At 38.1% G+C, this 12313-nt stretch overlaps 9 pseudogenes; all 9 read right to left on the bottom strand.

Annotated features, from left to right (window-relative positions):
• Positions 1-1027: 1027 nt before the first annotated feature.
• On the bottom strand, positions 1028-1146 carry LOC128650878 (uncharacterized; annotated as a pseudogene).
• An 808-nt stretch (positions 1147-1954) lies between these two features.
• On the bottom strand, positions 1955-2080 carry LOC128651039 (uncharacterized; annotated as a pseudogene).
• Positions 2081-2441: 361 nt separating this feature from the next.
• LOC128650852 (uncharacterized) lies at positions 2442-2560 on the bottom strand (annotated as a pseudogene).
• Positions 2561-2917: 357 nt separating this feature from the next.
• LOC128650969 (uncharacterized) lies at positions 2918-3037 on the bottom strand (annotated as a pseudogene).
• Positions 3038-3391: 354 nt separating this feature from the next.
• On the bottom strand, positions 3392-3517 carry LOC128650991 (uncharacterized; annotated as a pseudogene).
• A 307-nt stretch (positions 3518-3824) lies between these two features.
• On the bottom strand, positions 3825-3943 carry LOC128650859 (uncharacterized; annotated as a pseudogene).
• Positions 3944-8377: 4434 nt separating this feature from the next.
• On the bottom strand, positions 8378-8496 carry LOC128650869 (uncharacterized; annotated as a pseudogene).
• A 2972-nt stretch (positions 8497-11468) lies between these two features.
• On the bottom strand, positions 11469-11588 carry LOC128650970 (uncharacterized; annotated as a pseudogene).
• Positions 11589-11941: 353 nt separating this feature from the next.
• On the bottom strand, positions 11942-12059 carry LOC128651047 (uncharacterized; annotated as a pseudogene).
• Positions 12060-12313: the final 254 nt, after the last annotated feature.

Consider the following 12313-nt stretch of genomic DNA (forward strand, 5'->3'; position numbering starts at 1 on the left):
TTATATCATAATAGTGTACCATAATCTATATTACTGCAAATAATATTCCAAAGAGCATACAATGTACAGCAAAAAAAAACTGTTTACATCCCTTAGCAATGATGGGAGTACAATGCTTTATTGACTTAAAAATAAGTATTAATAGCTCAAATAGTTATAATAAATGATAAGAGCACTTTGGGTCTATTTATGAAAGGCCTGTCGGACATGATCCGTCATTGCGGGTCATGTGCGACAGACCTCGCTAAATGCGGAGAGCAATACGCTCTCCGCATTCAGCATTGTACCAGCAGCTCTTGTGAACTGCCGGTGCAACGCTGATCCCTGCAGATTCACGGCCAATTGGCCGCTAGTAGGGGGGTGTCAATCAACCCAATCGCATTCGATCGTGTTGAATTTGCGGTGATGTCCGTCCATCTTCTCAGAGCAGGCGGACAGGGTTATGGCGCAGCGGTCTTTAGACCGCTGCTTCATAACTGGTGTTTCTGACAAGCCTGAAGGCTCGCCATAAACATGGGCTTCAAGCTCGGAGCTTGATAGAGAGGCTCCCATATGTCAATATGTTCAGTACAATATATAATTGCTCATACTATAGTAAATCCGGTACACTGTAGATTACATAAGAATGTGCTGTGGTGTACAGCTTACTTAGTACAGAAAACAACAGGTAGAGAGCCCTCTACACCAGTGTTTCCAAACTGCATTCTTCAAGTACCCCCAACATGCCAGGTTTTCATTATAGCTGAACTAGAACACAAGTGAAATACTCACCCCTTTCCTGGATCTGGAAGGCATTGATCCAGGAACTGTCCGGCCTGACCCATGACAAAAAGTATACACAGATAAAGTTACCTACCTCCCTGTCTGTCTGCCTGCCAGTCTGTCTGTCTGTCTTTACAAAAGATAATTATCTTTATTTCAAATTGACGTGTTTTTAAGGAACTGCAAGATACAGTTGTTTCAATGAATATCGCCACTTTCAGGAGATATTACGCATGCATAGTTGTTTTAAAAAATCAAAGAAAAAAGCCTACCGCACTCGGTGTTCCCAGGCGGTCACCCATCTAGGTACTGTCAGGGCTTGACCCTGCTAAACTTCCGAGATCAGACGGGATCGGGTGCATTCAGAGTAATATGGTGGTAGGCGTTGTCTGTTTGTACCCAGAGTGAATTAAGCTTGGTTCACAGCTTTGTAAGCAATGGAAGAGCTAATATGGGGTTAAAATTTTGACCGCAAATTAATAAATAAAAAATGCCAGTACAGGCCCAAATTAACTCGCTGATCCATGACAAAAAGTATACACGGATAAGGTTACCTGCCTCTCTGTCTGTCTGCCTGCCATTCTGTCTGTCTTTACAAAAGATAATTATCTATATTTCAAATTGACGTGTTTTTTAAGGAATTGCAAGATACAGTTGTTTCAATAAATATCGCCACTTTCAGGAGATATTACGCATGCATTGTTGTTTTAAAAATTCAAAGAAAATAAACAACCGAATTCAGTAATCCCAGGTGGTCACCCATCCAGGTACTGTCCGGCCTGACCCTGCTTAACGTGCGAGATCAGACGGGATCGGGTGCATTCAGAGTAGTATGGCAGTAGGCATTTTCAGCTTGTACCCAGCGTGAATTAAGCTTGCTCAAGCCTTCATTCACAGCATTGTAAGCAGTGGAAGAGCTAAAATAGGGATAACATTTTGACCGCAATGAATAAATAAAAAATGCCAGTACAGGCCCAGAATAATTCGCTGACCCATGACAAAAAGTATACACGGATAAGGTTACCTGCCTCTCTGTCTGTCTGTCTGCCAGTCTGTCTGTACAAAAGATTATTATCTTTATTTCAAATTGACATGTTTTTTAAGGAAGTGCAAGATACAATTGTTTCAATGAATATCGCCACTTCCAGGTGATATTACGCATGCATAGTTGTTTTAAAAAATCAAAGAAAAAAGCCTACCGCACTCGGTGTTCCCAGGCGTTCACGCATCCAGGTACTGTTCGGGCCTGGGACCTGACCCTTCTTAGCTTCCGAGATCAGACGGGATCGAGTGCATTCAGAGTAGTATGGCGGTAGGCATTTTCAGCTTGTACCCAGCGTGAATTAAGCTTGCTCATGCCTTCATTCACAGCATTGTAAGCAGTGGAAGAGCTAAAATGGGGATAAAATTTTGACCGCAAATAAATAAATAAAAAATGCCAGTACAGGCCCAGAATAACTCGCTGACCCATGACAAAAACTATACACGGATAAGGTTACCTGCCTCTCTGTCTGTCTGCCAACCTGCCTGCAAGTCTGTCTGTCTTTACAAAAGATAATTATCTTTATTTCAAATTGACGTGTTTTTTAAGGAAGTGCAAGATACAATTGTTTCAATGAATATCGCCACTTTCAGGAGATATTACACATGCATAGTTGTTTTAAAAAATCAAAGAAAATAGCCTCCCGCACTCTGTGTTCCCAGGCGGTCACCCATCCAGGTACTGTCCCAGCCTTACCCTGCTTAACTCCCGAGATCAGGCGGGATCGGGTGCATTCAGAGTAGTATGGCGGTAGGTATTTTCAGCTTGTACCAATCGTGAATTAAGCTTGCTCATGCCTTCATTCACAGCATTGTAAGCAGTGGAAGAGCTAAAATGGGGATACAATTTTGACCGCAAATGAAAAAATAAAAAATGCCTGTACAGGCCCAGAATAATTCGCTGACCCATGACAAAAATTATACACGAATAAAGTTACCTGCCTCTCTGTCTGTCTGTCTGCCTGCCATTCTGTCTGTCTTTACAAAAGATAATTATCTATATTTCAAATTGACGTGTTTTTTAAGGAATTGCAAGATACAATTGTTTCAATAAATATCGCCACTTTCAGGAGATATTACGCATGTATAGTTGTTTTAAAAAATCAAAGAAAAAAGCCTACCACACTCGATGTTCCCCAGATGGTCACCCATCCAGGTACTGTCCAAGCCTTACCCTGCTTAACTTCCGAGATCAGGCGGGATTGGTTGCATTCAGAGGAGTATGGCGATAGGCATTTTCAGCTTGTACCCAGCGTGAATTAAGCTTGGTCACGCCTTCATTCACAGCATTGTAAGCAGTGGAAGAGCAAAAATGGGGATACAATTTTGACCGCAAATGAATAAATAAAAAATGCCAGTACAGGCCCAGAATAATTTGCTGACCCATGACAAAAATTATACACGGATAAGGTTACCTGCCTCTCTGTCTGTCTGTCTGCTAGTCTGTCTGTCTTTACAAAAGATAATTATCTTTATTTCAAATTGACGTGTTTTTTTAGGGAAGTGCAAGATACAATTGTTTCAATGAATATCGCTACTTTCAGGAGATATTACGCATGCATAGTTGTTTTAAAAAATCAAAGAAAAAAGCCTACCGCACTCGGTGTTCCCAGGCGGTCACGCATCCAGGTACTGTCCGGGCCTGGGGCCTGACCCTGCTTAGCTTCCGAGATCAGACGGGATCGAGTGCATTCAGAGTAGTATGGCGGTAGGCATTTTCAGCTTGTACCCAGCGTGAATTAAGCTTGCTCATGCCTTCATTCACAGCATTGTAAGCAATGGAAGAGCTAAAATGGGGATACAATTTTGACCGCAAATGAATAAATAAAAAAATGCCAGTACAGGCCCAGAAAAACTTGCTGACCCATGAGAAAAAGTATACACGGATAAGGTTACCTGCCTCTCTGTCTGTCTGTTTGCCTGCCTGCCAGTCTGTCTGTCTTTACAAAAGATAATTATCTTTATTTCAAATTGACGTGTTTTTTTAAGGAAGTGCAACATACAATACAATCAAAGAAAAAAGCCTACCGCACTCAGTGTTCCCAGGTGGTCACCCATCTAGGTACTGTCCGGGCCTGACCCTGCTTAACTTCCGAGATCAAACGGGATTGAGTGCATTCAGAGTAGTATGGTGGTAGGCATTTTTAGCTTGTACCCAGCGTGAATTAAGCTTGCTCAAGCCTTCATTCACAGCATTGTAAGCAATGGAAGAGCTAAAATGGGGATACAATTTTGACCAAATAAATGCTATAACCTTAAAAACGTATTTTAATATGTTACTATATGGTTAGAGAGAAAATAATAAAATCAAAAGAAACTTTTTCTTATAATATAAAATTATCTTTATTAGTGCAAATAGCAATTTAACAAATATGTTTGTTCTTTTCAATTGATGTGCGGGTATATATATATATATATACAATCCTGTATTATTATCTGTGGGTCTGTCTATAGAAAGTCTACAAAAAAACTTTTTTTAAAAATTCTAGAGGGAAATTCTTCGTATATAAAATTCTTTATATTAAAAAATTAAAAAAATACATAAAGATCATATGGGAGAGTATTAAATTGCATGTAAACTTTAAAAGATTGGAAAAAATAGGAGAAATATTCTGGATATATCTTGTCTAGGTGAGGGAGGACTCTGACTAAGCGAAGTGAATATGTTTTAGGAAGAAAAAAATTTCCTTGTGATCTTAAAAGTGTGTGATTCGATATATATGCAATACACCTAGTACATAAAAACCTAGTGTAGTGTAGATAAACAATTCCACTTTTAATTGTATAATAGGTCAGTTGAAATTATTTTCCTTGATGGTTCTTTTAAAAACAATATAATAAAAGCGTCTATTGTCACCTTTAGTTTAAACAATATATATGCTTGTGGGATGTAAATTGATAAAATATTGAAAAACCGTAAATCTATTAGGTTTGGAGAAATGTTAATCGCAATTAGTGCAAGTAGAATGCGGTTCACATTCACTGAATATGTGGTGAATAAATTATTTATTTTGCTGTAAAACACAGTCGGCCGACTGATAGGTAAAAGACTATGGTTTTTCTTCAAGTGGTCATCTTTGTAATAGTTATGAGTCTATTCCTTTTTGCTAGTTATAATTAATAACTGTATGCTGGGAATGTTTTTCACGTTGCCCGGGTTATTTTTAACGTTGCCAAGGCTCTACGGTCTAGGAGCAGATACTGTATAGTAAGGAGCGGGGGTTTACTTACTTGCTTCCTAACCGATTCTGGAGCCTGGGTGTGGGTACAGGTGTTCCTTCTTGGGTCGTCCGCTCAGTTGATGTTGCCGGAGATCAGTTTTTTCTCTTGATGTCCTTGGTATGGTTATTCCTTGCACACAGGTTTTACGTGCGGCAGCACAGTTGTAATAGTGTCCAAAAAGTCCTCTCATCCGCTAACAGATAGCGGCTACTGTAGCATAGATGTGAGGGCTTGGTTATCAGGTTGTTTATCAGATCGCGGTTCCTTTTGTGAAAACAAGTTCAATCAATTTATAAACACCAGTTATAGAAATGGTGGTGTAGTAGTCCTTGGAGACACAATAGTGGTGTTCTTTTTTGACAGTAGTTTGCTACGCGTTTCGGCCGTGGAACTTGGCCTTTTTCAAGCTTTACTACTGCAGTGTTTCTTGGCGGGCTTTTTATACCCTATTTCGTTTTTTCAAATGTTCATGTAATTGATTAATAATCTCATTTGTGTTTCAAAACGTCCTGGAGTTAGATAATTGTTTAATAGGTATTCAATTAGTTGCATTGTTTTCAGTGGTAATTGGAAAGTATTATACAGGAAATTTTGTATCCACTGTTTTCGTATCCTTTAGAGTAACAATTTTGAAGTAGTAAGTTTTCAGTGAAGCTGATGAGTATTTGTATTGAGGGTGTTTATTTAGTGTTTCTTAAATGTTAAAACAGATGATCTTTTTGTATCATTTTAGGATTTTTTGCATTTTTATTTTTCATTTCCTCTCGTTTGTTGAAGGACATTACAAATTTACTATTTAATAAAAATATATATCAAAAATGTTTTGTAAAGGACTTGTTGGAATTGGGGGGCACCAGTAAAAATTGGGGAGCACCAATAAAGGTTGGAGCTTGGGAGAATCAATAAAAAATGGGAGAATCAATAAAAATGGATACAAAGTTGGATAAAAATTGGATAGACACTTGGAAATAATTTAATGATGTTTTGGTTTGATCTAAAGTTTTTAACTCTTTTTTTATAGAAAGATATGGCTCATAGGTATTATTTTTGGTTGGATAATTTTGTGACACATTTAACTTGTCTTAGTTGTGGGAGTAATATTAAAGCCTTCCTTCTATTCTTTTAGGAAGCTGTTCAGATTGAAGTCTATGTTTAGACCTTTTGGTTGTAATGTCTGCAGTTGGAAGATCCATTTAGCTTCTGCTTGCATTAGTTTAGTTTTATTAAATAGTAAATTTGTAATGTCCTTCAACAAACGAGAGGAAATGAAAAATAAAAATGCAAAAAATCCTAAAATGATACAAAAAGATCATCTGTTTTAACATTTAAGAAACACTAAATAAACACCCTCAATACAAATACTCATCAGCTTCACTGAAAACTTACTACTTCAAAATTGTTACTCTAAAGGATACGAAAACAGTGGATACAAAATTTCCTGTATAATACTTTCCAATTACCACTGAAAACAATGCAACTAATTGAATACCTATTAAACAATTATCTAACTCCAGGACGTTTTGAAACACAAATGAGATTATTAATCAATTACATGAACATTTGAAAAAACGAAATAGGGTATAAAAAGCCCGCCAAGAAACACTGCAGTACTAAAGCTTGAAAAAGGCCAAGTTCCACGGCCGAAACGCGTAGCAAACTACTGTCAAAAAAGAACACCACTATTGTGTCTCCAAGGACTACTACACCACCATTTCTATAACTGGTGTTTATAAATTGATTGAACTTGTTTTCACAAAAGGAACCGCGATCTGATAAACAACCTGATAACCAAGCCCTCACATCTATGCTACAAAGTAGCCGCTATCTGTTAGCGGATGAGAGGACTTTTTGGACACTATTACAACTGTGCTGCCGCACGTAAAACCTGTGTGCAAGGAATAACCATACCAAGGACATCAAGAGAAAAAACTGATCTCCGGCAACATCAACTGAGCGGACGACCCAAGAAGGAACACCTGTACCCACACCCAGGCTCCAGAATCGGTTAGGAAGCAAGTAAGTAAACCCCCGCTCCTTACTATGCAGTATCTGCTCCTAGACCGTAGAGCCTTGGCAACGTTAAAAATAACCCGGGCAACGTGAAAAACATTCCCAGCATACAGTTATTAATTATAACTAGCAAAAAGGAATAGACTCATAACTATTACAAAGATGACCACTTGAAGAAAAACCATAGTCTTTTACCTATCAGTCGGCCGACTGTGTTTTACAGCAAAATAAATAATTTATTCACCACATATTCAGTGAATGTGAACCGCATTCTACTTGCACTAATTGCGATTAACATTTCTCCAAACCTAATAGATTTACGGTTTTTCAATATTTTATCAATTTACATCCCACAAGCATATATATTGTTTAAACTAAAGGTGACAATAGACGCTTTTATTATATTGTTTTTAAAAGAACCATCAAGGAAAATAATTTCAACTGACCTATTATACAATTAAAAGTGGAATTGTTTATCTACACTACACTAGGTTTTTATGTACTAGGTGTATTGCATATATATCGAATCACACACTTTTAAGATCACAAGGAAATTTTTTTCTTCCTAAAACATATTCACTTCGCTTAGTCAGAGTCCTCCCTCACCTAGACAAGATATATCCAGAATATTTCTCCTATTTTTTCCAATCTTTTAAAGTTTACATGCAATTTAATACTCTCCCATATGATCTTTATGTATTTTTTTAATTTTTTAATATAAAGAATTTTATATACGAAGAATTTCCCTCTAGAATTTTTTAAAAAAGTTTTTTTGTAGACTTTCTATAGACAGACCCACAGATAATAATACAGGATTGTATATATATATACCCGCACATCAATTGAAAAGAACAAACATATTTGTTAAATTGCTATTTGCACTAATAAAGATAATTTTATATTATAAGAAAAAGTTTCTTTTGATTTTATTATTTTCTCTCTAACCATATAGTAAGATATTAAAATACGTTTTTAAGGTTATAGCATTTATTTGCGCCCCACACTCCTAAACTCTCTCTCTCTCACAAACGTACTCAATATCATTTGGGGTTGATATTCCAGGAGTCAAGGCTAACCACTAGGCAGCGCAGGAAAGTTTTTGAAAACTCTGTCCTCTTTGTATACAATTTTGACCGCAAATGAATAAATAAAAAATGCCAGTACAGGCCCAGAAAAACTTGCTGACCCATGAGAAAAAGTATACACGGATAAGGTTACCTGCCTCTCTGTCTGTCTGTTTGCCTGCCTGCCAGTCTGTCTTTCTTTACAAAAGATAATTATCTTTATTTCAAATTGACGTGTTTTTTAAGGAAGTGCAAGATACAATAAAATCAAAGAAAAAAGCCTACCGCACTCAGTGTTCCCAGGTGGTCACCCATCCAGGTACTGTCCGGGCCTGACCCTGCTTAACTTCCGAGATCAAACGGGATAGAGTGCATTTAGAGTAGTATGGCGGTAGGCATTTTCAGCTTGTACCCAGCGTGAATTAAGCTTGCTCATGCCTTCATTCACAGCATTGTAATCAGTGGAAGAGCTAAAATGGGGATAACATTTTAACCGCAAATGAATAAATAAAAAATGCTAGTACAGACCCAGAATAACTCGCTGACCCATGACAAAAAGTATACACGAATAAGGTTACCTGCCTCTCTGTCTGTCTGCCAGCCTGCCTGCCAGTCTGTCTGTCTTTACAAAAGATCATTATCTTTATTTCAAATTGACGTGTTTTTTAAGGAAGTGCAAGATACAATTGTTTCAATGAATATCGCTACTTTCAGGAGATATTACGCATGCATAGTTGTTTTAAAAAAAATCAAAGAAGGGGGGCGGAGCCAACTGCCAAGGGAGACAGACGTTCATGAGTGTAGCTCCTGGCTTCAACAAGATTTAAAATGTTTATTTACCCTTAGGATAACTGTTTTTTGCATTGCAAGGAGACCCTTTGCTCTTCATTAATATCACAGACCCAGGTAACGTTCAAGTGGATATCTTTGGATATGGAACTCTTTTAAAACTATGACCAGGATGGAGGCCCTAAACAACTGGGGGTTGGCGGTGGCGCAGCTCCTTCACGAACACTTTGCGAGGATGGAGACGACACTATTGGAGAGCTGTGCTGAAACTAACTTACCTGGGCATACTGCCCTTAGCCTGACTGCCGATCACATTGTTCCGGATCAGGGTAACAACACTGCACTGCTAACCCCCGGGCCCTCGTGTTGCCTACCTGACTCCTTACAATATGGCGAGCTGCCTAATTGCCGCTACAATGATCGAGTTGGTTGTGAGGCAGGCACGCTTGCGGAGGATGATTGTCCTGATACACTCGCTGAACCCGGGTTGACAGGTAGGTCACCAGACCTTGGAATAGATCGTACTTTACTTCCGAGCCTACATGCAATCACAGGGCACATTATATTCATAACCGTCGGCCATGTTTGGAGAGCTCTCCCTTTGTTCCGTAATGCTGCTATTGAAATGAGTGAGCCTATACCTAATGCCTTCACTACCGGCCATGATTTGAGAGGTAATCCTCCAGAATACCCTTTGGAGCGGATATTGCAGCCGAGTACAGGAGTCATAATTCCCAGAGGCATTGGCTAAAGGAACAGTCCTGAATTTGACCAAGTCCACTACATTTACTGAGGACTTATGAGTGACATTGGCTATGGTGGAGGCGTGTTTGAGTATTCCTGGACTGTCCAATATAAGTTGGTTTGAAATCTATGTTTGCCTAAAGCTTTTTTGTTATATATTAGTGTTTTGATCATAACCTGAAAATGAGGTAATTTTTATATGCAGCTGGTGCACAGGAACTACATCACCTCTGACAAAAGAGAAAAGACAGTACTGTCAAGGTAGTTAATACCACACTCAGACCTAGCATTAATACCCTTTTGCTATTTCCCATAGGTATAAACCATTGCTTTCTTATATTTTAATTATTAAGGTATTTTATTGAAACACTGAATTCTGTTCTAAATGCATATTAGCTACAGAGACCTGTCTCATAACTGGACAACCTTTCCAGAGATAACGCAGACCTGGTACCAATACCCTTTTACTATCTACCGTAGTTATAAACCATTGCTATTTTGTATTTTAAATACTTTGGCATTTTGTTGAAACACTGAATTATGCTCTACTACATATTAGTTTAAGGATGCCTGTCACATAATTGGACAACCTTTCCTGAGATAATGATGCATGTGAACTCTAGTCCTGGATAAAAACATGACTACCTCTTTATCTCTGGGCCAACCTATCTTATCTGCATGGTTCAGTTTTGTGTTACAATTGCTTGCTGTTTTATTTGCACCCATTGGGATGTTAATGGACTTTAAACTTAACACTGTCTATATATGCTCCTATGTTTAATTAAGTGAAGCTAGACTACCACCTCTTTAACTATTTTTTTTTATACTTACTCTTAGAGTCCTGATATAGCTTCTAGTTAGGATATATTACTGCCAGCGGCCGGGGCAGTATGATGCCTATATTATGTAAATATAAGGCTCTGTGGAAGAGTTTTAGATCTAGCTTTACTTTGCAATGGAAATTAATCTCTTCAAGCAATGTTTTTATTTTAAGCTAAGGCTTTGGGCATGTTGTCAATACCTGTATGGCTGTTGGGCTGCCATGACAAGTTCATATGTCTCTCATATTAACATTCTCCATGTCTAACTAGACGGCATCTAATAAGCTCCCATCTTCATAAAAATTAACACTTGTACCTCTTATAGTAATTCGGAGGCCATTTATTCATAGAGTCCAGTCTTATATTTAACATCTATAATGCCTCAATCTTAACACAAAAGGGAAAAATAGATAAATGAATACAATGTTTTCCCATCTCCCCATGTAATTTGAGAATTTAATTTACCACCTCCCCCCCCCTACATAATGAACCTCCTAGATGAGGAGGGCTACCTATGCGGCTTTTCTTGCCTATGCCGCAACCTTAAATACTCCCCTAGCATGTACTTTTACATATTGCCACAGTATTGACTCTAACTACTACATTCTATTCAGCAGGGCTGATTAACATAATTTTTTCAGAAGAGTCTCTGATTGTTTCATCAAGTTATTTCCATTTGGGAATTGTACCTTCATTGTGGTTATTACTTCATATGTTCATTGCCAATCTAATCTAAGCTTATAGGTCTAAAAGTAACCGTTCAATCTACTCAATTTCCTCCCTCAGAGTTTGTTGCACGTATTAAGAGGCACAAGAGTTGCCTTCAATGTCAAGTGAGGAAACACATTTTGTTTAGACCATGTTAAAAAGAAAAAGAGGTTCCAGACTTCTGCATTGTATCATCTATATTATGAATTATTCTTAGTTTTGTTTTATGCTATGTTATTTCATATAAGTTGTATTATTCCGCACAAACTCAATAAAAATTATTAAAAAAAAAAAAATCAAAGAAAAAAGCCTACCGCACTTGGTGTTCCCAGGCGGTCAGCTATCCAGGTACTTTTTAGGGCCTGACCCTGCTTAGTTTCCGAGATCAGACGGGATCGGGAGCATTCAGAGTAGTATGGCGGTAGGCATTTTCAGCTTGTACCCAGCGTGAATTAAGCTTGCTCATGCCTTCATTCACAGCATTGTAAGCAGTGGAAGAGCTAAAATGGGGATAAAATTTTGACCGCAAATGAATAAATAAAAAATGCCAGTACAGGCCCAGAATAACTCGCTGACCCACGACAAAAAGTATACACGGATAAGGTTACCTGCCTCTCTGTCTGCCTGCCTGCCAGTCTGTCTGTCTTTACAAAAGATAATTATCTTTATTTTAAATTGACATGTTTTTTAAGGAATTGCAAGATACAGTTGTTTCAATGAATATCGCCACTTTCAGGAGATATTACGCATGCATAGTTGTTTTAAAAAATCAAAGAAAAAAGCCTACCGCACTTGGTGTTCCCAGGCGGTAAAACATCCAGGCACTGACCGGCCTGATCCTGTTTAACTTCCGAGATCAGACAGGATCGGGTGCATTCAGAGTAGTATGGCGGTAGGCATTTTTAGCTTGTAGCCAGCGTGAATTAAGCTTGCTCATGCCTTCATTCACAGCATTGTAAGCAGTGGAAGAGCTAAAATGAGGATAACATTTTTCTATTACTTTAAAAACAGTGTTTTGGTTATTACTACACTAAATTCCCTGATTACACGTAAGTGTATAGAATTTTGGCCTGGGGCTTTACCTAAACTTAGCATTTTTTAATTGCATATACACTTCATCCTATGCCAATTTTTTTTAAGCACAGATTTGCA

This window comes from Bombina bombina, chromosome 2 (genome assembly GCF_027579735.1).
Source record: "Bombina bombina isolate aBomBom1 chromosome 2, aBomBom1.pri, whole genome shotgun sequence".
In the NCBI taxonomy this organism is placed as follows: Eukaryota; Metazoa; Chordata; class Amphibia; order Anura; family Bombinatoridae; genus Bombina; species Bombina bombina.